Source organism: Hippocampus guttulatus, chromosome 10, assembly GCF_054856545.1.
Source record: "Hippocampus guttulatus isolate MCC_2025c chromosome 10, RoL_Hgut_1.0, whole genome shotgun sequence".
In the NCBI taxonomy this organism is placed as follows: domain Eukaryota; kingdom Metazoa; phylum Chordata; class Actinopteri; order Syngnathiformes; family Syngnathidae; genus Hippocampus; species Hippocampus guttulatus.
This window is the reverse complement of record NC_141270.1, coordinates 6,090,188-6,117,784: the sequence shown is the minus strand read 5'-3', so window position 1 is coordinate 6,117,784 and position 27,597 is coordinate 6,090,188. Positions and strand designations below refer to the sequence as shown.

Below are 27,597 nucleotides of genomic sequence, written 5' to 3'. Positions count from 1 at the left end.
ACAATAGTTAAACAAGGTACTGTGGTTACACACAGACGCAAACACCAAAACACACTTTGTTTAATATAAACAAAGGCGGAGACAAACCACATGAAGCGGAACACCGCCGACCACAGGCAGAAAGACGGAGGGAACGCGTGATGGAGTTGGACTTGACGATCAAACAATAAACAGTCCATTAAGTGTGCGATGGTAGGGGGAAGGGGGGGGGGCGGTGGAGCGGAGGGGGGTCCTATCTGGATTGGGGGGGGGGCAGCGGAGGAATGATGGGAGTTTATTTAAAGCACAGTGACCCCGTGGCCGATGGCTGCCTCAGTGCAGGGATGAATAAAACTTTAATGGCTCATAAAACACAGTGACCCCCCCTGCCCCCCCTCCCCGCCAATCCCTTCACCACACACCCCTTTCTGTGTGACTTTGCTGCATTTATTCCCGCCAGCTAATCAGATGGCCTGACTCTCCAAACAGCAGCGGTGAGAGAAAAGAGTGATGGAGGAGGTGTGGGAGGAGTTGATGGCAGAAAGTTTGGGGAAGTCCGCCTGCCGGCGTTCGACTTCAGGACGTATGATAAGCCACGCGCTGATTTTAAAAACGTGCGCGACTATGAAATCACATCGCGGTCCGCACGCAACTGTGGTTTTTGATTGTGATTATGATAACTCTGAAAGCCAATGCCATTGCAAATGTTAGCTTTATGTAATACAACATAATGTGGTTATGCTTCCATAGGCCTTATTAGTAGCAAAAGTCATATATATAATTTTTTTATTTATTTTTGGCGACGTGAGCCCAGTGTCATCAACAGAAACAGTCTTCATAACAATAATTCCACTCTGATGACGCTAATGCTAATGCTAAGCGCTGCTAAATGGAGGACAGCCAGGAGACGGTTAGCATTCATCCATCCATCCATTTTCCGATCCGCTTATCCCCTCGAGGGTCGCGGGGGGTGCTGGAGCCAATCCCAGACGTCTTCGGGCAGTAGGCGGGGGACACCCTGAACCGGTTGGCAGCCAATCGCAGGGCAAACAGAGACGAACAACCATCCGCATTCACACTCATACCTCGGGACTCAGTGTTCCTCAAGATAAGGTTAACTAAGTGCTTTGTCTTTTCTTACTAAGTAAAAAAACGTTCTCATTTAAAAGTATAATTTGTCAGTCACCAAGGCTTCGATTTTCAAGCAAAGTGTGCATAAAATTATACCAGCAAATAGAATCCCCGCGTAAAACCAGAGAGGACGACAAAAAATACGATGGAAAGACAGAAAATGAAAACAAGGAAGACAGGAAATCAAGTCAGAAATGTAGAGAGAGGAGGAAGCAAGCGCGGCACACTATTCCACTCCTGCGACGCTTTCACATATGCGTGGAAATTACACACAACCATTCCACTTTTTTGACAGAAAACTGTGAAGGTTCAAAGTGTCAGCAGTGGTCTAATCGAACTGGTGCGAAAAGAAGAGGGGCCAAGACCCCATTTGCGCACACAGCCCGGGGATAGCCCGAACCAATCTGGACAGGCAAACAAGATTCGGAAATGCTCGATGAAAGTTGGTAAAAAGTTTTCAAAAATACCTCATGTGTGAATTACCCATTACACGTTGAAGGGGTGATGCAGCATGTTTTTATATTGTTGTTACCTTACAGCAGAGGTGTCAAACATACGGCCCGCGGGCCAGAACCGGCCCCCATGGAGGTACAATCTGGCCCGCAGGATAATTCAAAAGTGAAAAAAATGCATTAAAGACACAGAATGAATATTTTTAATAAAATTCAATTCATGGATTATCCGCTAGGGGCAGACCGTTTTGATCAGAGATGAAAACAGCAGTCTCAATCCGTCCCTGAGACAGACCCAACACAGCAGACGGTATCAATGCGCCAATGCTTCTTTATACTAAAACAAAGGAAAGACATGATATTTTGGTTATTTCTAGCAGAGTATGGTATAATGTTAATGGTCCAGCCCACTTGACATCTGCCGAGTCCGTATGTGGCCCACAATGTGAAATGAGTTTGACACCCCTGCCTTACATGTTACACAGTAGTTGCCAAAAGTTACATTTTTTAAGTTTTTGGAAAATAAGAAAAAAAAAATAGAGAACAAATTCAACAACCAAAAAGTTTGATCACTGACAATCTAGACAAGTAAAAAAAAATTGTAAAAAGCTTATTATCTTTTTTAACGCCATCGTTAGCCTCATAGCATAATCGCTAAGGTCATTCTTATCCCTATCAGTGGTTACTACAGTGGACAGTTTATCATGTTATCAGATTACGAGGTGCATGAAAGGCTTAACTTACCGTTACAGTATCAATTAAAGAATAACAATTACTTGCTAAATGTTGTTGGGGTTTTTTGTCTTGTTTTCCATAAGAATTCAAATACGACTCAGGTAACAATGGAATGAGGCTAACGATGTGTGCATCTCTACAATAAATGCCTCATCATTACCCTAAAAATTGTTTATGTCATATTTTTATTTACATAAATACATCGACTGTAAAGAAATTACCCAATCTGTGCATCATGATTAATTCATTGCCTCTCCTGCTCATGTGCGCTTTGACCACTAGGGGCAGTATAATAAATTCATGCAGACACAAATGAAGATGACTTTCACTACTTCTCTAAAGGTTTCATAAGCGGCAATAATATTAGTCACGAGAATTGTTTTATCGCTTGCAAGTCAGAGCAAAAAAAATTTTAAAACTAAAAAAAAATCTATGTCAGGTCGTGTCATCATTTATTGCTTTGGCCCACCACTACCTAACTACTTTTGGTGTTTTGCTTATGTTCATGTTTTGTATCCTAATATTTACTGCCACTTGTACTATCATAGATGAGTTGGGAGTCACTCCGCGAAAAACCGAAGAAGCCCCTGCGCAGTACTTGGGATTGGTGTGGTCCAGTAATGCGCTCCCCGTCAAATGGGATGCGATGGACTTGACCCCGGCAAAAGTCAGTGAGTCATTGCGGGACTTCCTGCGCTAAATTACATGTAATCATCGAGTCATTTAAAAGACTTGATCAAAGGTGTGAAAAGTGGCTAAGAGTTTTGGGGAACGTATTCTCCACGCTTGACAGCCTGGCAACGGTTTAGAGCAACTATCCCAGACCAACATCCAAAATCTTTACATCATCTCCCGCACTGACATCACTCCACGTGTGATCTCGGCGAGGCAGGAAAAGCTTTTGCCAGCCATTATCATGTCATCAAAGTGTCTGAGAAGAGAAAAAAAAAAAAAAGAAAAGAAAGAATGAAGCTCCCCGGAGGCTCGCACTCGCCCAATTATCTCTCTGTTATGTCAAGTGCATTTGAGCCCAAAATTGCCGCGAGTTGGCTGGTTCAAAGCTATCGGGTTGCCGTGTGAAAACACAGCGACCGTGACATCACTGCCACTCAAACACGCATTAGCACACACGCGTGCACCCAAACTTGTGAGGGAATAAAAGCGAGCGTTGCTATATACTGTAAGTATCGGCGACATACACCCGCGGCTGTTTGCCAGCCAATCTCAAAATATCACAGAACAACAAATTAAATAGTTTCCCAGGTATCTCAACAAAAACATTTTCTTCTTCAAAAAAAAAAAAAAAAGTGTAAAACATTTTCGGCCAAGTTTTAAAAAACCCGAAACAACATCAGTCTTCAGTTGAAAGAAATATCCATCACCAACGTATGTTCCATCTCTAGGGATTGTTCGCAAACTTAAATCGTGAATTGACAAATGCCTTGCAAAATAACCCCCCAGGTGTGACCGTCACCTTGACCGCAGCTCATTAAGCTTGTCCTTTGGCAACACAATACACCCTAATGTGCTCTTTAGCGCTCTGACAACCAACACACACCACAGTTTGTGATTACAGAGTGTGAGAAGTTTGTCAGCCCACTGAAGGCTTCTTCTTCTTTTTTTTTCCCCCCCGAGATGGTTCGGACCATTACGCACGACCCCTGACCTTGGCGGGCACCATGAGGTGACACAACGCAGGCCTGCTCTCACTCAGCCAAAACCAGTAACAGCGAGGGAGGCGCCCGTCTGTGTGTGTGTGTGTGTGTGTGTGTCTGTGCGTGTGTGTGCGTGGAAGAGAGCAAAAGATTTCCAAGAATGAGTGCACTCAGTGACTGGATTATTGTTTTAGTTTATTTTCTGTCATTGACGGGTTTTCTATTTTGGGCCTCCAACATGGTCGAGCAAAATATAACGCAGCAGTATTTTTTAAAAATTGATTGGAGATCAAAGAATCCATAACATTTTGAAATTTGTTTTTTTAGATCTTGCGAATAATTTTGGATTCATTGGCCCAGAAGCTTTTAGCATGCTAATAATGATGACTTCTGCGCTAGCAAAGCAGATCGCAATTTATGGACAAATTTGTTGGTTTCTATCGTAGGGATGAAACTTTCATCAAATGAGGACAAGCTTTTATTCTTTTTTTTTATTTAACCAAGGAAAATATGCAAATAAGTTTATTCGTTGATAAAAGTAGAACCAGGAGAAGAGATGGTAGACAAATTGAAAGTAGCTGTTGTTTTGGATCATCATTAGCTCACAATGTCTTATTTTTCTTGTTTGATTTTAAATAGATATCGTACAAGAGTTTTGGTGACTAGATTTGTCATTTTATTTTCTGCAATTGACAAACACAAAAGTTCAAAAACGGACAGAGTGGACGTGAGAACGAAACAACTGAGATGTGCACTCACACACAAACACAATCGCACGCACACACTCAAACAGGCACACAAAGAGGGCATACTTAATTTGAGAGACGGTTAATTAGCGACTGTCCACTCCACTGCTGAACAAGCGATCACTGAAGCGTGTACACCATGCTAATTATGGCTTAGCTTAGCATCGGCGCATGCACGCACACACACACAGACACACACACACATGCGCGTGCGCGCGCACGCGCGCGCACACGCACAAAGACCCACGAAAGGTGAAGGACTTTGCTGGCCATGTGCAAATATTCTCAATTCATTATCATGGCTGCTTTGCTCTTCTGGCAGAAATGAACGCAACGGCAATTAATTCGGAGCACCATGTTAATGTTCGAAGTGTGCTCGGGAGTGCAAGTTGTAAAGAGTTCAATTTAGCCATCGTTTGTTTTTATAGTCAACAATTATTTTTGTTTTGGTGATATTTTGGAATGAAACACAGAAGGGCTGAGCTCATTTCCTCTCACACACACACACACACACACACACACACACACACACACACACACACACACACACACACACACACACACACACACACACACACACACACACACACAGGACCTTATTTTTGTGCCCAGTGCAAGTCTAGTACGAAGTGCAGTCTGACTGCACACACAAGTGGAGTTTTCCTTCTTTTGGCATTTTGGTAGACAGGCGTAGTCAGAAATGGCCGTTTGCGTCGCTGTGGGAGTGAACATAGCCGACTTGATTCCCTGCCAATCGAAGCAGCTTCTCTGATTCACTTTAAATTCAGCGCAGGAGAGGCGTGTGGGTTTTACATGGCGAAAGCACAAACGGACTTGCTGGAGTAGTTGTCTCCACAAGCAATTGCAAAAAAAAATAAAAAAAATAAAAAATCTCCTCTTGCGGATGATGTAAAGTTGGCCAGTACAAACCGGGCACTTGGGACGTGTCTTCAACCGCCAGTCGGGGGTCTGTCTTTTAAAATCATTTCATCCACACCCCAACCCATACACTGGTTGTGCAGCAGTGCAGGGGTGCTTTTAAAATTACTGTATAGTGAATAATAATAATAATAAGGTATTAATTAATTTCTACAGTGGTTAAGATGGTTCAATGCAAGCTGCTGTGCTACTATCTGATTGAACTACAGTGAGAGATTCCTTCTGCCAGCGCGCCACAACTTAGACCTGATTTTACCTAGTCTAAAGTCGACTCCACTGTCTGTCACCAAACTGTCAGGTGCGCCAGGGGCGTGTAAACAAAAACGCTCTCAGTCTACAGGAACGCCCAGCATGGCCCAAATGGTCTGCCAAATTCGCAAATATGGTCAACTTGACTCGCCCTTGGCAAGACAATGAAGATGTCTACGAAAACACAACCCGCAGTCACATTCTCTCGCTCCGTCTCTTTCGCTCTCTCACTCACACGGAACGGTGAACGCTCATGATGTGAAGGTAAAGTAAGAAAATAAGCGTTGACATTCATTGATATGCAAATACGGGTCAAGTCAAGTCCGCATCCGCCGGCGCCCACGCGCTCATCGCTTTTGTTTTGTGTGCAGTCAGACACAAACAATGAGGGATGCTGTGGGTCAAAGGGGGGGGGGGGGGGGTGGAATGGGGGCACTACACCAAATCCTGGAGCCGTGCCTGATGAAAAGGGTGATAGGTCAGTAGTTTAAGAGATTGTGCCTCTTGGACTACAAAGTTGTTGTATTTTTCCAAAATGCACACCATCAAAACGTATCCTGCGCCTAGCTCACAATTAACGTACACATCCATGCATTTACACACGTAACTGAGTTCAAGGCACCTTGTTGACCCCGTTACTGGTTACAAACATGGTTACATGCCACCTCAAAAAGGGAAATCCAACACAAAAAGTGCCTATGGATTGAAGAATACATCCAACGCGGCGTGTCCCCCCCCCCCCCCCCCCCCAGGACTAATAAAAGCCGGAATTCTATCATCTGGCATAAAACGCCCTCCGTGATGATGAAAGCCGCTCCACAGAGCTTCTCAACATCTCACAACAATTTAGGAAACAGTCAAGGACAAGTGAGGTCAGCGCTCGGGGGTGCCAACTGGCTTCAACGTGACGCCTGCCGTTAAATACGTATCCCCACCCCACTAAAACACGCACGCACATGAAAATCTGCGCTTCCTGCACACGGCCATGCAAATAAACACACATGTGCCTATGACACATGAATACATACATTTTTACTGAGATCACAGATCATTATCTCGATTTCCGCAGAGGCACGCACATGCACACACATACATACAAAGACATAGTTACGAAAAAAACACACACACGGTTACACGCACATTGTTCGACAAACATTTACTCTGTACATGGTATGCATGTGTGTGCGCATATATATACTGTATATATATATATATATATATATATATATATATATATATATAGTATAACAAAGAATGACAAGTTGAGATTAATGGCAGGCCTTCCTCTGGCAGCCCAATTTAATTGTCAGCCATGATGGCCGCTGAACTCCATCAGATTATTTACACAAGGTTAACGCAGCGTCTTCAACAGTTGCTAATTGGAGCGACCGATACGCCATTGGGGTGGGGGTTGGGGGGGGGGCGTAGCGCGTCCTTGGAATGACGCGGGGGCGCCGATGAGGCACCGCGCGGTGACGAGGGCGACAGGTGCTCGGGTCACGATGAGAAGACGCCTTTGAGAAGAAATGGAAATGAACTCTTTTCATAATACTATGTGCTTTCTTGTTCAAATCGATTTTAGTTTTTGTTTTTCTTTTTCAGCACTCGGGCAGCCACCATCTGAAAACCAAATCAGATTCAACCCTTCAAGGATGATTTTTTTTGGAGGAAAGAAGAGTCCTGAGATTAAAAGGTGAAAGGATTGGAAGGACGCTTGAGCTGAGAGCAATGGACATATTGACTGCAAAATCTGGACAAAAACTTTTTCTTTTTTTTTGCTTTGATATGGTCTTTTTTTTCTGTTGAACGGATTTTTGTCAGGTCTTTGTCAAAGCAAGACCCGATAGCCGAGGAAAAAGGCCAAAACGTGTTGCATTTCGGCACTTGTTCGACGTGTCTAAGCAAGCCAGACATTTGAGGTATAAGACATTTATTTTCCCCTTCACTGCTTACCACACTTTTCTGACACTGTTTATTGCTGCCGGGCGGCGTTCTGTTCCAATTTTGCCTATTTACACTCCCCATGCTACGCTTCATGCTAGCTGTGGGTCCGCTTCATGCTAGCAGTGCGTCGCCATTTTCTTTCTTTCGAGGATATTTGCGAGCCTAAAGAAGTCAAAATTAAGATCCGACCTTTTTCAAAGGCTTCACATTTATTACCTGTGACAATTAGAGTGCTGAGTCTAGTCTAAAATATTCATTTTGACAGTTTTCAGATTTTATTTATCGGACTCAGGGGTCCTCAGTGGAGCTGATCCAAAATAACTGATGCTGTAATCAATCACAACGCCTCACATGAGCTCCAAACTTCACTTATGCTAACCCCCTGAAAAACATTTGACGGTGGCCTTGAAATGACGCCCCGAAGGCCTGGAATAGACTTGAAACATAAATAAATCCAGCAAAAAGGTGGAGACATTTTTTTAAAAATTGATTTTGGAGAGATTTTAGCCACCTGTTTTGTAACACACACACAGACACACACACACACACACACGTCAGATCAATTGATGGATGTTACATTTAGAGAAATGTTAAATATACATTAGCACATGTGCTCACGGCATTTAGAGAAAAATAATCAAGCCGGTGCCGGGGATCCGTGCTTGCGGTCTGTCAGAATGAGGAGGGTTCCGCTTTGGGAAGAATAACGTCATATTTTTGGCATCGACATGCCGATGGAGGCGTAAAGGGCGTACGGGTGAAGGCCAGGTCAAAGAACACACAAGGGGCAGCGCAAACACTCCGAACACTTGCTTCACATAAATCCGAAACGAAAGAGAAGCGCCAACAAGCGGTTTTAAGAGATGTCGTTGTTTGGCGGTGGTTACGTTTTTAGAATAACGTGTGAGGCACACGGCCGATAGCTTAGATAGTAATGTAATGTTTCTTTGTCTAGAATATTTTTAAAAATGTCAATAAATATTGGATGCACAGAAAATTTATTCAGCGTCCTTCCTTCGACAGGTTGCCCAACTCCCGCGGTCGGAGTGGTGTTTAGGCGCAGGCAGTTGGGAGTCACACGATTCACCCACGATCGCAGTGTCGCCCGTAAAACATTTGCAAAGCTCGGGGTTATACTTGCAGAAGTGCCGCTTCTTTGCTCATCTGGTTTCGTCTCGACTCGTTTGCAGAACTTAAGTCGTCGGTCTTTGCAAAACACCGGAGGTGCGATCGCAACCCGACATGCTTCCAGATGCCGTTTAATTAAAGACGGTGACACGTTAATCACAACATCTGATCCATACACCCACACAAACGGCTCGGATGGATTCCACGAGTGGGAATCTGCATAACATTACCGACATCCCAGCAGCAAATGTGCAACGTTGACATTTGGGAGCCTCCCGTGTTTTGAACTTTTCTCGGGGGGGCTGTTAGCGCAAAGGCTAATGACCTATATACGCGTGCACGTGCGTATTGGTTCAAATGCGTGTTGAGGGCTGATCGGTGCGCACTTGCTGACGCCGTGCAACACTCGCAGAGACACCTTGGCAGGGGAGGTGAGGGTGCGACCTCGCCCCAACATAGGATTTGGCACCTGTCACGCACGTCAACACACACTTACACAAACGTGCACACATAGATGTCTAAATTAACGTTGCACGAATAGCACACCTTCCCGCTAAGCTATTGCATCTTCAGGCACCTGCTGAAAAACACAAACGGCATTGTGTCTCACCTTAGCGCTCACGTTGGCAGCCAGCTCTTTGGCATGCACACCCGCACAAACACACACACACACACACACGAGGAAGTAGGCAAATGTTTTGTCGACACTTGATGGAGGGAACAAAATGCCACGAACTTCCACTGCTTTCAGAAGTAATTTGAACCTTTCTGTGTCATTTTAAGACGCTTACCACCCCGCTTTCTTGGTCTTCTACTGCCAGCGTTTAATCTATATCATAATAAAGGCAGAACGCAAGGAGAAAATAAATGGTAAAAAATCAGGAGGATCCCAGAGGGCTTTTATGTAAATGTGGGGAAGAATAAGGTCAAATTTAATATTATACAATAATGTAAGTCCCCTTTTGGCCTCCATCTTGGCCAAAAAACAACAACATTGTAATGTGACATTAAGTGAAGTGGGACGATCGCGGGCTACCAGCAGGAGGCCGCGGGAAACCAGACTCTCAGTCTGACGTAGCCTAGCTCAGTAAAGCTGATGAATGTTTTTTTTGACTGATTAAGTTTTTCTGTCAAGATGAGTTTTACAAGATTTTTTTGTGACTTATGTAACTGCTTGTTGTAACATCACAGCTGTGAACAGAGAGGAGCTAGACTATTAAACGGTCAGTGGAGCTAACTTAGTGATTTGGTCGTTATATTGAGCGACTAGCAAGTTCAAGACTTTTAACTAATCTGACCAGCTGTGATTAGTTAGTTAGGATTGAGAACATTTGGTCGACATTTAGCATCCTTTAGGTCAAAGGAGACACACAACACGAAAAACAGTTAAACAGTTGGTTCATTGGAACAATACAAGTCAAAACTATGAACGCAAAGCGTTAGCCAAAGCTAACCATGCTAAATTGATAGATGCTAACATTTAAGATCGTTTGAATATTTGAGCTAAAAAAATCACAGCTAATAGTTATTATTATTCATCTTTACAACTTTTAGTGGGTCATTTTGAAGTCCGCCTAAGTATTGAAGTATCTGAAAAGTAGAAGAAAAAAAAAGACCATTGTCGCTTGGTTAATTTTTTTGCTTTGTGCTGCACTTTGTTACAGCTGCAGCTATTGTGAAAGCGCAATATAAATCAGGATGTATTGCATTGTATTGTCGTGTGATCCGAAATGTGTTAATTAAAAAATAATGACAATAATTTTAAAATATATGTCATAAAAGGTATTTTAGTGAGAACAAAATCTCAGCTCTACCAAGCAGGCTAACTTTGGGACACTCTCACGTTCCTCGATATTATCAACAGAATCAGCACTGATCCCGCCTGCAGTTTAATTTATCACCTCCAGATTAAACTCGATGAAATCCAACATTTTAATTGAATGTTTAGATGGCACGCGGTTTCGGTGATAAATTTCCACGAGCACCCTGCGCTGCCATTTCATATTCCTCGCAAACTAATTACATTTGCATAAATGATGCTGGTCGTGATGATTGTCGTAGGGTAGTTTGCACCACGTTGGTTGTATTTTAAAAGAGGCCCAGGCGTGAGGAAGTCAACATAAGCGTTGATATCAACCCACATGTGACCTGTTGTATGAGATCAATGAAAAGCAAATGGAGCTCCTCTTGATAATGTCAGGCCAAGCTGATAAAAAAAAAAACAACAACAAAAAAAGAAAAAAACACCGCTTTATGATGTGTTGACCTTTGCTTGCTGTAGCTCATTTGTCATAGTTACCGTCGAGGCAACTCAATAAGTGACGCTTGCCGCTAATACACTTGAAAACTCCAAATATGCTTAAAATTGATTTTGAGATGAAATACGCACAGCGGTCACTTTATTAGGTTCACCTGCGCCCATTTAAATCCAATCACAGAACTTTCAGTGAAACGCAACAGTGGAAAAGAGCATTGGTTGGTACGCGACAAGAGCAGCTTGCGATCCCCTGCTGAGCGCCTTGTCAGACTTACGAGCGATGCCGGCGGGTTGGGAAAACGGTAAGAACACATTTGCGGTGTTGTGTACATGCGTCGTTGCGGCTCTCCAGTGGGTGCTAACCTCCGCAGGCTGTGGGAACCATGTGTTTTTGGAGAGGCAGAGGAGAGCGGGATGAGGAGGAGATGGACGCGCAAATGAGACATATGGAAAGCGGCCATCATTGCAGCTGTCAGGCCCCACCCACTTTCCCAAAAAGTCTGGGATATCGGACTTTGGAACTGAACATGTCAGGATGACCTAAAAAAATGAAAAATTGGTCGATCTGCAACTGATGACTGTTTTTGCATAAAATGCTAAATATCTGCTGACCTCATCAAGCCGATGGGACACTCAAGTGTCTGAGAAATGTGGTAAAACTCCGCCTCTTCCATCACACTGTGGGAGCCGTGCTGTGTTATGTCGCCTCAAGTTTGGTAGTCTTGCCGTTTTTTTGTTTTGGTCGTTTTTTTTTTTGTTGTTGTTTTGTTTTGACAAAGATGAGTAGTGTAAGAAAAATAGTTTAGTTCGATGCATTGACATAAGCCGGTTTTGTCAAAAACGCATTGCTGTCATGCCTTGTTGCAGCCACCAAGGTAAGATTCACTTCCATCTGTTAAAACTGCTCAGTCAGCTCGCCGATTTATTTATCGCATCATTCGGTTGTTCTAAAATGTTTGCAAAAGATTGCGGGAAGCTAATGTAACCATAATGTTACATTTGTGACCTCAATGAAGGCAGATAAAGTTGGTTCAGAAGCACAGCAAAGGAACATCTGACGAGACTTTTCACTGATTTGACGTGAACTTGAAATCAATAGCGATCTCCGAGGAAAACTGTTTTTTCTCGTGCGTGAGTGACATGTGCTGCTACTTCACTCAGTCAGGGAGGGTCGTTAACTCATCCGCAGCGGAAATATCTGCTCCTATGTCTCCTTCACCACTTTGGAATGTTCTCCTTCTTGCCCGCAGACGCTCCATTTCCTCCTCCTCCTCCTCCTCCTTCATCCTCTTCTTGGCTCTCACGCTGTGAAAAGTAAGTGAGAGGAATGATGAAGTCCAATCTGCCGCAGGACAACAACACTGTAGGTAGCAATAAGAAGCCATGTTGGAGAGACGCTGACGGGCCGTAACACAGCAGCCCGCCAAGTGGGCCCGCTGCTTTAAATATGACCGCGGCAGCTTACGGTGATTGAGGAGGACCCCTGCCGCAATGCCCTCACTTCCATGCGGTCCGTCAATATATCACACCGTCGGAATGGTTCACTCGCTATGTTTTATTTGATTTTATGACTGGGTTTGCTTGCTATAGATTTACTTGATTCACACTCAACATGTTTGGTATTCGTATTTTATTTTATCATTGGTTGATTCTAGAGGAGGGCACTGCTTCAATTTTATTTGAATTGAGTTGAATTGGTTTCATGTTAATTAATCAAAATTACCATTTACAATCAAATCAAATGTTCAAATGAAATCATTTGAGCATTTTATTTGATATTTGTTTGCTTAATAAAATTAGATTTTATATATATTTTTTGAATGCTTTTATTTTGTTTGATTTTAGTCTTTAATTTGACCACTTTTTCCTTTGATTTATTTGTTTTTTTTACAAATTTTTCCAGACTTAAAAAAAATAATTTTTTCAATTATATTTTAGATTTTCATTTGAACCTTTTATTTTGATTTATTAATTAATTTATTTTTAAACAAGCGTTTTACATTTTTAATTGTATTCATTCAGACATTTAAATTCTTACAACTGCATGTACTGGGATAATATTTATTTGTGAATGTATTGTCATCACACAGTCGTCCGTCCTTCTTGCTTGACACAATTTTCTTCCTGCCACGGTTTATGTTGGTGGGTTTAAGAGTGCCATGAATATGGATGTGACCCCTTTCTCCACGACGCTTGAACACACACATGCACACGCACGCTCTTTATATGATTCATGCGTACATTCTACACATGCGGGCGCTCTCTCTGCTGACATTTCCCATTGTGTTTGACATATTACAAGTGTCCATATTATTCACTAGTCTATGTTAGTAACCAACAGGTCCCGATTTGGTCATTTTAATTGCCGTTGACACGTCTTGAAGGACTAATTAGAGAACAGCGACGTCGCGCTAATTTTCCACAGTTCCTTAGCCACACGGAAGAGGTGTTTGCTTTTATGAGAAAAACTGACGATTGTGCTCTGAATCGGGCCCACGCTCAATTATGAGGATTAGAGTGGATAATCACGGAGATGAGGAGAACTTGTTGGCAACTTTTAAGAGCACGGAGAAGCTTGCTATGATTGTTATTTCACATCAGAATCATATAAGGCAAATTAAACAGGGGGAGTGTGTAGTGTAGGTGCATATTAGAGGAGCCACGATGAAATAAAGAAATGACGTCCTTCCACCACGGGTGAAAATGCAATGCTTTTCGTCTTATGTGTGTATATGGATGGATGGATGGATGGATGGATAGATGGATAGATATACTGTATATCGATAGATAGATAGATAGATAATTCAATTCTATACATATTTGTTATTCCTTGTTTATTTCCTAACTTAAAGTACTGTAGCGTTTTATATTCCTTATTTAAATAAATAAAACGCCAAAAAATGGGGGGGGGGGGCGTGGGAGGGGACTTTGGGGGGCCGGAACAGATTACTGCCATTTCTATACATTGCAATGATGAAAGACACTTTGAGATACAATTTTATTTTATATATACAGTATGTATAATTTTTTTTTTTTTTTGATGGTACCCTGTTTGCGTGTTCAGTTCCTTTTTTAGTGCATATGAGGTTCCAAAGAAACACATAATGCAGCCCAGATGATAGTTAACATTGACATCTCAGTCATGTCTTGTCAGTGGTACTTTCCCAGCTGGAATATTAACACCGCCCCCCTCTGCTAACCCCGCCCCCTTCCCATTCCAAAAAATAATAATACAAACTAGAATGAGTGTTATGTGGAGGAGGCTTGCAGCATGAGGGAGGGAGTGATGTAATTACACATCGTTGCTATCAGTGCCCTTGAACTCTGCTGTTTGCCAAGCTGGCCCAACAATGTAGCCTCTGTGCGATAACAGCCGGCGAGCTCCGGGCGAGGATGACGGAGGCTGTGGCGGGAAAAACAAAATGGCGTGGGCTCGTGGTTCAATTCATGAGCCAGAGAAAGAGTGTCTGAACGGGGTCCAACTCAGGCCTACTCATCGAGACAATAAAAATAATCATCAGAATAATAAATTGTCTTGAACCCTTTCATGCACCCTGGAACCTGATAATATGATAAGCGGTCCACTGTCGTCACCGCTGTCCCTGAAAGGGTTAAACTTGGGTCAGAAAATATGATAATCACGTGTCAGGGCGACATGTGGACTACAAGGCCTACTTGGAATCATTTCCAATGGCGAGGCCATTGCAGCCGATCAGGAGTGGGGAAAAAAGTCAAATGGGCAAAAGATATAATAGCATCCATAATGATTCACGGGGGCCACATTCTGTTCATCACTAGCTTAAATACTGTACATACAGTGTGAAAATCAAATCCTGGCTTGAAACCCCATCACAGGCTTAAAACCTTAACTTTAAACCCTAACCCTTGTTTGAAACCCTAATCATGGCTTCAAACCTTAACTGAGGTTTAATATTCTAACGCAGGATTTCAAGTCAAGGCCAACTTTATTGTCAAATGTGCTGTAGCACAGATGAAATTTCCTCCCTCTTAAACAAACAACAAGAGGAGCCGCTGCGGGTGCCCGCGCCGCCATCAAAAGAACACTGAACATAAAATGACAAAATAATACACCACAACACATAAAACAGCCAGTCGTGCCATCTTAACCACTTTTCAACTCTAACTTGAAGCCCTAACCCTTATCTGAAACCCTAACCAGGGTCTGATACCCCAAATTCTACATTCCCTATCCAAGGCTATACACAAACCATAACCAAGGTTTGAAATGCAAATTTGAAACCCTCACTAAGGCTTGACACACCAATACAAAACCTTAACCAAAGCTTGAAACCAAAAATTGAAATCCTAAACAAGGCTCGAAACCCTCACTTGATACCCCAATTTAGTGTACATTGAAAGTCAAATTGAAAACCGTAACCTTCGTTTGAAATCCTAACCCAGACCTGAAACCTTCGTTTTAAACCATCACCAAGGCTTTTTCAAAACCCAAGACCCTTGCTTCAAAACCTTATTTTCAAACCCTAACACATGCCTCTTTTAACCTCGGCTTCAAAACCGTAATGAAAAACGGCCGCGGTGTGGATTTGCATGAATGCGTGCTAATGAACCTTGAAAAAAAAAATAACAGCCGAAGCTTTCCACAGTGGGCATCCTCCTCTGACTCACAGTCGGGGAAAGTTCAAAACCCAAATTCCTCTGGCCACCATTTGTTTTCTTTTCAATTGATCACCAAGCAGCTGCTGACGGATTTTCTCTCTCTCTCTCTCTCTCTCTCTCCCACACACACAGTCTTGCGCATACGTCGTCGTCCTCATCACGATGTGTAACAACTGCCTTCATCTTTCTTTGTCTAGCCCGGTAATAAACGAGGCTTGCTCGTAATTGGCCCGGCCCGAGACGACATCATCACTCATTCAGGTGTCCGATAATGACGCGCGCACACACGCCCGCGCGTGCGCATGCAGATCCATATCATTGATCTGCGCTCCCTCCGGCCGTCCTGTCTTTCACAAAGCAATAAGCGGCTAGAGGACATCGGAAGTTTCGTGTATGTCTCAATTAGGACAAGTGCACACACTCGGCTTGAAACCCTACTTTGAAACACTAATGGTGGGTTGAAACCTTTAACCCTGACTTGATATCATATTGTACATTGAAACCCTAACCCTGCCTTTGAAACACTGATTTGAAACGTAAACTCCTGGTTTGAAACTGTCATTTGACTTGAAAGCCCATCCCTGGCCTGTTTGAAACCCTAACTCTGGTTTTAAAACCTACTTTCAAGGCCGAATTTTGCACCATGATCCTGTTTTGAAACCTGAATTTCAAACTAACTCGAACCCTGGGCCTAATTTGAAAAACTAACCCTGGTTTGAAATCATAACGCTGACTAAAAACCCTTCTTTTAAAACTTTAAAACCTACAGTCTTATACACCTGGGATTAAAATTTACTTCCTCACCTTAATTTTTAACCATATTTCTGATTTAAACATGAATTTCAGACACCCACCAAGGTTTGAAACCCCAATTTCTAACCCTGACTTCAAACCTTAAAAAACAATTACAAACTCTAATTTCAAACCTTGAAATCGGTTTAAAACTCATTCCTAAACCCTCGTCAACCCCATCTCTGGCTTGAAACCCTATTTTGAAAAACTAACTCTACTTTAAATTCTACTTCCAAAACTTGAAGTCGAACCTCGAGTTTGAAACCCTAACCCCGCCTACAAACCCTACTTTCCCTGGCTTGAATGTCTACTTGAAACCTTGGCATGTACCCCCCTTGAAATATCTTTAACCCCGGGCTTTGAACCCTAATATTAGCTCAAAACCCTACTTTCAATCCTCGCCCTAATTTGAAACCCTAACCTCAATTCAAAACCCCAATCCTGATTTAAACACCTACTTTGAACCCTAGGATTCGCTTTAAACTCTCATTCGAAGCCCTAATTCTTGTTTAAAGCCTAACCGCGCACCATTTTCAACAAAAGACTTTTATTAGTCTTTCTTTATACTCTACATACGTTTTCTTACTACTCGTACGTAGTATGTTAGCGCAGTATATTTGTGCGGTACGTTTGTGTCCCCCGCCTTGAGGCAAGCTCATCCCAGTGGCCAAGTAAAGATTGATGTTGCTCATCTTCGGGAATGGCCTCGTAAAAAGGGAAAGCGCCGCAGCGGACAGGGGCAGGCTGGCTCTGCCTCGCCGCCGCCTCGTCTTTTCTCACTGTTCATTCATGCCTCCTGCTTGCCGCGGTGAAATACGCTACGCTGTCGCCATATGACACGTGTCGCGATACACCACATCGTCGCTATACGGCACGTCGTTTCTATACACCCCGTCATATCGCTATACACGATGTCGCTGTACACAATGTTGTCGCTATATGCCCCATCGTTGCCATGCTATTCGCCACGTCATCGTTATACTCCCCATCGTCTCTATACGCCGCAACGTTGCTACCATGACATGTTCCAAGGTGAGCGCTGATCTCATACCGTCTGACCCCCCGTTCCAGTCGCGACCACGCTCGATGCATTTCTCCGTCCAGCCGCGGAGCTAATTGCTTGCCCCCACCTTCACTTCACCTCATTAAGGCCAACCTTTCGCCACTTTTTTTTTTACTTCACGGTATTCGTCTTGCACTCTCCTCTAAGATGTCAAATTGCCCTGTCGTTGTAACATTTGAGGAAACATGGCGAGAAATGACAACAACAAACAGGCATGCTAACATAAGCTAGCCCTGTTAGCCTGTGTCAATCATAATACTCAACAGTCTTCTTCTGTCTGCTCTTAGTTGCTGCTTACATTAAAATGGCCCCGTCACTGTCACATTTGAGAATGCGCAATTAGAAATAACAATATACCTTAACTCACAGGTGTCAAACTCAAGGTCCGGGGGCCAGATATGGCCCGCCAAAGCAAATGATGTACATCAAACGTCATGTTTCTTGCTTAATACCAATAATCCAAATGGTCTTCACTTGTTGAGAAATTTTTATTTGCTACCATCACCTTCCTCTAGGGCACAGAATTGCCCTGTCGTAACGTTTGCATACAACAACAATCATAGATGCTCACATTTATTTATCCTCTTACTGGTCCTTAGTTCTGCACATGTCCGCTTTACATCACAGTGTCCACTTTGATGAAATGGCCCTTCATCTCCTCTGGGATATATAATCACCTACTTGGCATTTTGAAGATATCCAACCAGAAATGCCAACAATAAACACACATGCCAGGCTGCTAGCTTTGCCTGTTGCTGTTCCTCAGCTGCTGCAACGGCCCTTAGTCTCCATATGGATATAATTTAAACAGAGACAGGAGATACTCGTTATTCATTGTTGTTTGTTTCTGTTTGTCATACTGACTGATGCGTTCAATGCAACGTGTTTTTTCACAGATTCCCATCAAAGTCACGCAGCGTTCCAAGCAGGAATTATTTCATTTTTCATGCCAGGATGTGTTTTTTTCTCAGCACTTTGATGTGGACAATAAATGGTCACCATGGCGATACGTTCAATATGTCCAACATGGCCCCTCCGGATGGCCTGCTAGAATTACCATGTTGGAGTACGAAGACGGATCGAGCGAGGGATCATAATAATATCCAGCGGTCTGCTTTTCCGCAAACGGAACGCCCGGACCGCTTATTTCCCATGGTGCCCTTGGCGGGGCGGTCACACCAATTGCGCTCCCAGCACATCCTCACTTAATTTCTCATTCTTTAATATTGCATGGAGCTCATTTAGAGGCGGTGGGACACGCACACACATACACACACGGCAACACAATGGTTCCAGTGTAATTCCCCCACCACCAAGCGCTCTCAAGAGTGTATTTTAGGATGGAGCAGCGGGTTGTGGATTCATGTGGTTACAATTGGTGTCTGTGTATATGTGTGTATGTGTAAAAATGCTAGTACAAGTGTGCGTGTGTGGGTGTATATAAATGTGTTAGTGCATGTGTGTTTATGGAGGCGCATATTTCCACAAAAAGCCATCAGCATGCGCCATTCTCTAAAGTGGTCAATCACCGTGCTTTCACTTCTAGGTCTATTGTCTTGAGCTCTGCGGAAAGGAAAGCCAAAGGGAAGACCAGCGCCCTCATTCAAACCTGGAACTGTAAGAACAGACAAGCCCAACCAGTAGCCTAGCATGTCAACCATTAGCCTAGCATGGTGTGCTCAAACACATGAGCAGAGCTCAATGCTAACTCCGCAACAAGTGCGCTCGTCTTGTAACAAAAGCTCCCCCAAACATCAAAATCAGAGAACCAAACATTCATTCCCCACTCCTCCACCTCCACCTCTTGCCATTTTCACAAGTTAAGCGGATTGAGTGCAGCCATATTGATTTTATTTTCTCGCCGCGTTTGGGCCATGGCGCCGAGAAAATGAGGTCTGGCCCGGAGGTTTATGTCCCGCCGCCGTTAGGCGGAAACGTGAGCCGGGGCTTCAGCCGGCCTTTTATTGTAAACGCGCTCCCTGTAGATGGTCGGAAAGTGTCTGTTTTCCTGCCGATAGGAGGGGAATTAAATATGAAGGCTATCAGCGGATGGGCAGGAAGACTCCAAACGAGTGCTCAGGGACAGTTTCCCATTATTGTCATCAATTATGGCCGACAGATAGTCATTCGGCACGTCCATTACGGCGTTGGTGGCAGGCGGAAGGCCTTTTTTTTTCTGGAAAAAACGGTTAAGAGCGAGAAAGCGCAGCGTTGGGGCCAAGTTGGCTGACACGATAGATAAGCATTCATAATTTATGCAGACGATGAGAGAATACGGCCGAGCGGGCACAGAGCAGCGCACATGCCAGGATGCCACCAAATAAACAGCTGCTTTCCACTACATTAAACTGCACTCAAACACAACCGTGTTGCTCAAACTGTTCAGCCTTCCGTACCGGAAGGTGGGGCTTCAAAATATGGTTTCAAGCCTGGGTTAGGGTTTCAACCAAAGTTTCACTTAGATTTAAACTAAGGGAAGGGTTTGTATTGAGGGATTGAAAGCCTGAGTAATGATTCGTATGAGGGTCAAGAGGCATGGTCATAAATCATAAATTAGGGTCTCAAATCAGTGTTTCAAGTCAGAGTTAAGGTTTAAAATTCAGGTTAGAAGCCTGGATAATGTTTCAAATTTGTGTTTCAAGCCAGACTTAGAGCCTCAAGTCAGAGTGTCAAGTCAGGGTTGGGGTTTCAAATTAAGGGTAGGGTTTTAAATGACAATTTCAAGGCAGATTTGGGGCTTCAAATCAGGGATTAAAACATTCAAACATCAAGATAGATTTCAGGCTTCAAATTAAATAGTTGAAAGCCAGTCTTACCGTTCAAAAGTCAAATGTCAAGCTATGCTCAGGGTTCTGAATTAGTGTGTCAAGCTAGTTTTTTGAAGTGATCTTTTCCAGCATATCGAAACCTCCGAGCATTGCCAGGCGATGACTAACCATGCAGCTGCTTTCCCCTCCATTCAAGTTGACTCTTTCGTGTAGTTAAGAGAGTTGGGCCTTGAATTCCTGGAAAATGTTGTGAATCCACACCTAGTGGCGGGAAAGCCAGCGGCTTCCGCAACACAAACCCCGCCGGGGTGCCTCCTGGTCCACAAGCTCCTGCTGTCTTACTCTGCTCGCTTAGCTACTAGCCTAGCCTGCCGCTGCCACTGTACGCGCGTGAGAAGAATGGAGCCGCCGGCTGTAAATGTCAGGCCTTTAAATCATCACGGTTGCAACCAGAGAGAAGACAAGTCGTCATCGCGGCTTCAATTACGGCGGCTTTATTTACTTGGTGTGTGTCTTTATAAATCACCAAGCGAAACGCAAGTCCCTCAAACATGTACACAAGCAGCGGGAGACCGCTGAGTGGAATCTTCAAAGTAGGGTTTCAAACCGGGGTTGGGTTTTCAAATGAGAGCTTCAAGCCTGGGATCGGGATTGAACATATTAGGGAGAGTGTGAAGTGCAGCATGTCAAGTAGAGCTTTGACGCTGAGCCCGTGCTGAGAAGATGCGCAATGCTTGGCCCGCTCCGGACTTTCCCAGGCTGCTGATTTTTCCCCACGGAGGAAACAACATCTCCTCAGCTGCTGACGTTCCGGAGCTCACCTAACATCGTCGCACGTTGCGTTTTTGGATTGGTGCGGCCTTTCTGAACAGTTTTTCTTAACAGTTGTTTTTTCTGAGAGTTAGGTTTCCAAGTAGAGTTTTAAGGCAAGGGTACAGTTTCCGAATAAGCTTGGGTTCTAAATGGACAGAATTTGTAATTAGGCTTCCAAGTCAGGGTTTAAAACCAGTGCTTCAAGCTATTATTAGTGATTCATATAGTAGAGTTTCAAGCCAAGGTTTAGGGTTTCAAGTTAAATTTTCAACCCATAATTTGGGTTTCAAACAAGGGCGAAGGTTTCAAATTGGAGTTCCACTTTAAGTCATGGAAATGGTTTCAAACAAGGTCAAGGGTTTCAAGGTAAGGTTTCAAGCATGGGTACGGGTTTCAAACAAGTTTGAGGTGTTCAATTGGCGTATCAGGCCATGGGTTTCAAATAAAGGTTAGGGTTTCAAGGTAAGGGTTCAACCCTAACCCCTTAACCGTAACCCCCTCAACCCAAACCTAACCCTAACCCTAAACCCCATAACTCCTCACTCCAAACACCCAAACCTAATCCTAACCCTAAACTAACCCTAATCCTAACACCACTAACCCTAACCGCTAACTCTAACGGCCCTAACCCTAACCTCAAACCCAACCCTAAGCCCAATACAAGCTTTAAACTCTAATTTGAAACCCTTGGCAAGGTTTACAACCCTACTTTGAAACCCTATCCCAGGTGGTAAACCTTGTTTGAAAAGTGTAACTTGAAACCCATTTTTTCATACCTTAACCCTGGCAACAAAACAGAATTTAAAACCGAATAACGGATGTTATTATAATTTTCTTTATGATTATAACAAATCATATTGTTCAAAACAAAAAGTAATATGACAAAAAATGCATCTTCTTTCATTTTAAAAATACTTTAAAAATCATCATTCATATATTTAAGTACATTCTTTCCGACCACTGCATGGAACTAATACAGCGAGAGTGTGCATTGCAGGTAGAAATGATCTTTACTTGTGGGGGCTGGTGGAGGGATGGGGGGTGGGGGGGATTACAAAATGGAGAATGTTTTGAATTATACATTCCTGCCATGAGTGACAAATAGAGAGAAGGATTCGTCATAAATCACAAGCACCCCAACGCAAAGTGCTTGCTCGGCAGCAGCAGCCTGAAATTTAGTGTTTGCTTCGTCTGCAAACGCCACAATTCTGTCCGAGTGTGTGTGTGTGTGTGTGTGTGTATGTGTACATGTAGTAATGCTCAGCAAAGTTCGCCAATTAGCTGCCTCGTGAATATTAGAGCGGACAGAGTTTATTTGGCTTGATTTTAATCAATGAAGTTTGATGTAGTTCTCATTTAGGAGTGGCTCTCAAGCATTCAGTCATGAAACCGTCAATCCCGGGAGCCAGCTAGGGTTTAATCTTTCATTCATTCATAGCCATTTCCTCATATACCCAACATTCATCCCTCCAAACTTCTGGTACACAAAAATAAACATTTAGCTCATGGAGAAAATTTGGCAAGCTGTACAGCGATGAGCCGCGGCGACTGTTGACATTAGTCTACAGTCTGTTAACCAATCAGGATGCGGAACACAATGCACTGTTTAAGAAAAAAAAAAAACCTGCACCAAAAAATCCGTGTCACAATGAAGCATCCATATATGGTATGCCAAGCGATTAGCAGTCATCCCAGCTCAAGCATACGCACATCTGTATTCAATATTATCAGATCTTTATTTAATATTAAAAAAAAAAACAAGCAAAAGAAGACAGCCTTATCCCTTTGAAGACGTGGACCTCCGTGAGGAGAATGTGACAAGACGCACACATCCGGGATCAACGGGAGTGTTGACTAAGCATCTGGGAGAAAATAAATAACCTCCATCGACAACAAGACTGCCAAACCGCATTCCTTGGATCTTCCCCGACTTTAACCAGGAGTCCGCTCGCTCGCAAATATTTTGTTTGGTGCCGCGCTAATACCGTATCAGCGTTTCTCCTCTCTCCTTTTTACGTTACCTGTAATGGCATTCTTATCGATCGGCTGCTTAATGGTCAACCTCATATACTCGATGGTGTTCATTTATAAGTAGAAATGAATAATGGCCATCTGAAGCAAAGCCATAAAATCTTGCACGCGTGTGCGCGCATGTGTGCGTTTTTGTCAGTGAGATGGGGAAGCAGAAAGAAGGGAAAAAGGGATGGAGTTATTTTAATTTGCGGAGTACAGTGAGGCTGAGAGGGAGAGACGGGGACGGGGGGGCAGGGGGTAAGACTTTAAGAACGCGGGCAATAAAAACTAATTCACCCTCGCAAACAGAATTTGTACTGAAGTATTTCTGCAAACGCAAAGCATTTCGCCTCCGAACGCTTGTTCATCACTTCGATGCGTTCGCAAACAAACCCCCTCCCCACCCAACCGGTCGACTCTCCTCCTTCGTCCCACTCCCTCCATCCCTCTTAGGTCATCAGCCGGAGAAACCACAACAAAGGGGGATCGGGTGGGTGGGGGCGGCGGGGTTTTGCGGCATTGGCGTGGTGACCTTGGATGTGACATCATGTGGCGGCAGAAAGAAATGAAGCCATTAGGCCGAGGCAGCGCTTGGCCATAAATCAGACTGTTTCCAATAAGCTGCCTTAATGGTCATCCATCACCCCCGCCAGCCTGCGCCCTCCGCGCCCAACCGCCTGGGGAACGGCCGCCGGGACGCGGGGAATGGGGTGGGGTAATAACGGCGGGGAGGTGGGGGGGGGGGGGCGGGCTCTGTCCAGGTAGACTCTGTGGGATACGCTCGGAGAGGGAAAACACAGCGGCGGTTCGACGGGAGAATGACGGATGAGGGAGAAAATGGGAGGCAAGGGAGATAGAGAGGTGAGCTAAGATGGAGGGGTGGGGAGGGGGGGCGTAGAAGAGTGTAGGTGGTTGAAGAAGCCACAGTGTAAAAAACGCGATTTAGAAAAGTAGAATAAAAAAGTCATGAATGAGGAATAAGTCTGGGGGAAAAAATGATCAGCCATCCGTCAGTCTAGCCAACTATTCAGTATTTGTATTTGAAAAAGTATTTTGTGAGTTGCCGCTGTCGCCGTTATATGACATCAAACGCTAGATGTGCTGGACGACGGCTACGTTCCGACGTCGTTGCTACAGCAACCTGTCAAATGGATCAATAATGTGGCCCAGTCTGAACAGGGGCAAATCCGATTTGGATACTTGCTAAAAAGAGTGTGGACAGTCGGCCCTAAAAATCAAATTTCAGGAGGAATCTGATTTGAATCGGATTTTGCTGCAGTCCGAACACACCTTGCATGCCTGCCCTCTAATGGTGATCGGTGATATTACAACTTAAAACTACAGTTGACCCCTGCATATTTGCAGTTTTCATAAAATCTGATTTTTTTGTCTTTTTTCATTTGTTTTCATCTTTTCGATTTTTGTCAGATTTTTGGGATGTTTATCAGTGTTTTTGGAATATTTTTGTAGCTTTGTAAAATAAACCATTTTTTAAATGAATCAAAGGGCCACTCAGAGTGCCCACCACTGACCTACAATATTTGGGTATTTTCTATTTGAAGCTAAACTTACTGAGAACCAACAATGAGATCTCATAAAAAGTTTAAGCACTTGAAGTGCGTGAAATCTAACGCAGAAACGACCTGGTTAGAACAAATATCATCCCATCTACCGCCACGAAGCAAAGGAAGGCTTCACATTGAAATAAAATGCTGTGCTACTAGCTTCGGAAACCGCCATCACACAACAACAACAAAAACAAAAAAAAATTAATTTAGATGACATTTTTTTTCCCTCCAGTTTTCCACTCGTTACCGTTTTGGTGCCGTCCAAGCCCAATGACAGCATTTTATAAATTGTGGCATTTAACGACATGAGCTAACACTCGTTCCGACAATTAGAGGGAAATGGCGGCAGTCAGTCAAAGTGCATCAGAGGAGGGGAAGAAGAAGAAGACGAAGATCACACGGAAACATCGGCGGTGGAGCCAAACCCGAGCGTCCCGGTCGCCAAGCGGCACCGCGGGAATGACTTCACATGCTCCGTCTGGCCGCATTACGCTTCGCGTCGAAACGTTTATAGGCTCAGCGAGCCGCATCCGCATCCTCCACAGCAGGACTCGGAAAAAGTAGCAGCTCAAGATGCCGAGTTTGATCTTTATGCCAAAAAATGTGCCTTAAGAATAAGTAAACAGTTATCTCATGAAATAAGGACATCAACATAGAAGACCTTGATCTAAATTGGTTTGATTTTGACAATTTTTTATGTTTAAATTGAATCAATGAAACAATGATTTGTCCTTTTTAAATACGTATGTGAATTGGTTCCGTTGAGGATTTTTCATTTTATTTTTAACAAGAAATGTAGCAATCATTCTCAAAAATTGTATGTAAATGTTTAAATGTGATTATTTCACCATTTTTATTTGATTGTATTTATTTTTATTTTGGCCCACGTGAATGAATTCATTCCCTATTTAACAGCATGTAACAAGTACTTTTGTCAAAAATGTCAATTTTATGATGATTCTTTTGTTATTGATAACAGCTAAATTATCTGATTATTTATTAAGTGCGTGCAGTTTATGTTGAATGTGTTGTATATGAGCAATGATTTATCTGCGTAATATTGTTTGATTATTTTACAATAAAGAAACAATTCTACAAATGGCATTTCAAAAAGATATGAAATATGGGTTTAATTGCAGTGCAAACAAAAACACCCATTATTTAATAAAATGCATTTTAAAGCGAAGCAAAATTGTTTTTTCTGCTTTTCTCATTTTTAGCATTGACGACAAATCAATGTATCAATTATCGAAGAAAAGAAATACCAAATGTTAAAAAGTTCATATAAAATCGATTTTTGGTTTATTCGTTACAATAAATGAATGAACGGTTATTCACGCCACACGATGTCGCTTTCCAACATTCTGCTTCCTTGTCGCAACCTCCGTTTCTAAAAACACTGAAAAACGACGTGCGTACAAATCCCACCACACAGCACACTGGCCAAATTGTTTTCCGTGGGCCTTGGCGGGGGCGTTATCCATCATGTGGAACGAGCCCTCTAATTGGGATTATGGGTGCAAAAAAAAAAAAAAAAAAAAAAAAAAAGTGGTGCTGGAAAGCGATAGTGTTACAAGCGGGCCTCTTACTTCAAATGTGCTGCGTTACACACAGTGTGACTCGCACAAGTGTAAATGTGTGAAGATTATACACACTGTGTGGGAAACGGCCTCCCACACACTCTAAACTCATCTTGTCGCTCTGTGGTTATTGTATATTAAACGATATTATATTATATTACATATCAGCCTTAGAGGTGATGAGACACACATCTATCCTTGTCTTTATGACATTGACAGGTTACCTGTGTGAAGTGGAAACTATCCTTTCTGAAGGACACACACACACACACACACACAGGGGACCCACGTGACGACACTCAGCTGGTACAAAGCCCCCATATGCATGACAGACTCCTGTTGTTTGGCTCATTTGACATGTGGACCCATGACAGTGTCCAGGACTGAGTCGCCTGCGTATGTATATATGTGTGTGTGTGTAGATGCGTTATTTAGCTAAGATGACGCAATGACTAGGAAGATGTTGACTTAAGCATGGGCGGTGACGACTGGTTAGCACGTCTGCCTCACAGTACAGAGGTGCAGGGTTCGATTCCGGCTGCGGCCTTCCTGTGTGGACTTTGCATGTTATCCCCGTGCCTGTGTGGGTTTTTTCCGGGTACTCTGGTTTCTACCCACATTCCAGAAACATGCATGGCAGGTTAATGGAACACTCTAAATTGTCCCGAGGTGTGAGTGTGAGCGATTGGCTGGCAACCGGTTCAGGATGTTCCGCGCCTACTGCACGAAGACGGCTGGGATAGGCTCCAGCACCTCCCGCGACCCTTGTGGGGATAAGCGGATCGGAAGATGAATGGATGGATGTTCTCAATAAGTGTCACATTCAACTTGATCACCCAGAATGAGACAACGCTGCCCAAAATAACACATTACAAATTAAAGTCAACAGCTTTCTTTTGATCTTTCGTACAATCGCTTATAAATTACCATCTACTCTCCAGTAGGTGTTATTATCCTATATTTTTATCACCTAATGACTCTATCGTGGGACTGTTATCCGAGAGGTTTGTAGGCATTTAAGTAGTTAGTGTCGATTGATAATGATTTACATTTTTAGGAATCCATAACGCCTCGTCGGCAATTACGATTTCAAATGTGAACAAATAAGTTGATGACATCCTCGCAGTCGGTGCTAAATGCCAACATG

At 43.4% G+C, this 27,597-nt stretch overlaps 1 long non-coding RNA gene across 8 annotated transcripts in view; it reads right to left on the bottom strand.

The window, feature by feature from the left end:
* LOC147199051 (uncharacterized) overlaps positions 1-27,597 on the bottom strand; it is a 123,087-nt gene that overhangs the window by 26,429 nt on the left and 69,061 nt on the right. For 4 of the 8 annotated variants that reach the window (XR_015102089.1, XR_015102092.1, XR_015102095.1 and 1 more), the window contains one exon: positions 11,341-12,520. The exons of 3 other annotated variants lie outside the window; for them this stretch is intronic. This is a non-coding gene — a long non-coding RNA (uncharacterized LOC147199051). Of the gene's footprint in view, positions 1-11,340; positions 12,521-27,597 lie in introns of those variants that run through there. One more of the 8 variants, XR_015102090.1, reaches the window with a different exon arrangement.